Here is a 644-nt window from a genome sequence, read left to right on the forward strand (position 1 = left end):
AACGTAATCAACGTAATCAGCATTGTTTAAGTTCAGCATGCGTGCGCTTTCTCCTGAGTGTAAACCAAAGCCACTAGAAGGCAAGCCTGCAACCTTTAGCCAAAAAAGCGGAGACCAGACGCCGTTTCTTTGAATGGATGTCAGTGTAGAAGAGGCTTCACTACACTGAATAAACAGCTTTTTAGAGGAAACGGCTTATCATTTAATGAATCGACAGCCTATCTGCTCATCTGCAACATGTTGCTTCACTACACTGAATAAACAGCTTTTTAGAGGAAACGGCTTATCATTTAATGAATCGACAGCCTATCTGCTCATCTTCAACATGTTTTACACTAAACGATACTTTTGGATTGAACTGTTTTTTGTTACTACTAGTTTTAAGAACCGATAACAAACATTCTAATAACCAGTGTTGGAGGTAACTCATTACAAGTAACGCAAGTTACTTTTTTTCCAATTTATTGATTGACAGCTCTCCTGTCCCCATGTTGAGAGAAATCAGAAGATATTACTGTAGTATGAATATGCATTAATTCACTAAAATATGAATATGCATTAATCAATCTCACTCACAAAAGAAAAAAAACACACAGATTCAGTATTCCTCAAAATGAATAAAAATAATGCAACTCAGAATATGA

Source organism: Sinocyclocheilus grahami, unplaced genomic scaffold (genome assembly GCF_001515645.1).
Source record: "Sinocyclocheilus grahami isolate Dianchi unplaced genomic scaffold, SAMN03320097.WGS_v1.1 scaffold292.1, whole genome shotgun sequence".
Lineage (NCBI taxonomy): Eukaryota > Metazoa > Chordata > Actinopteri > Cypriniformes > Cyprinidae > Sinocyclocheilus > Sinocyclocheilus grahami.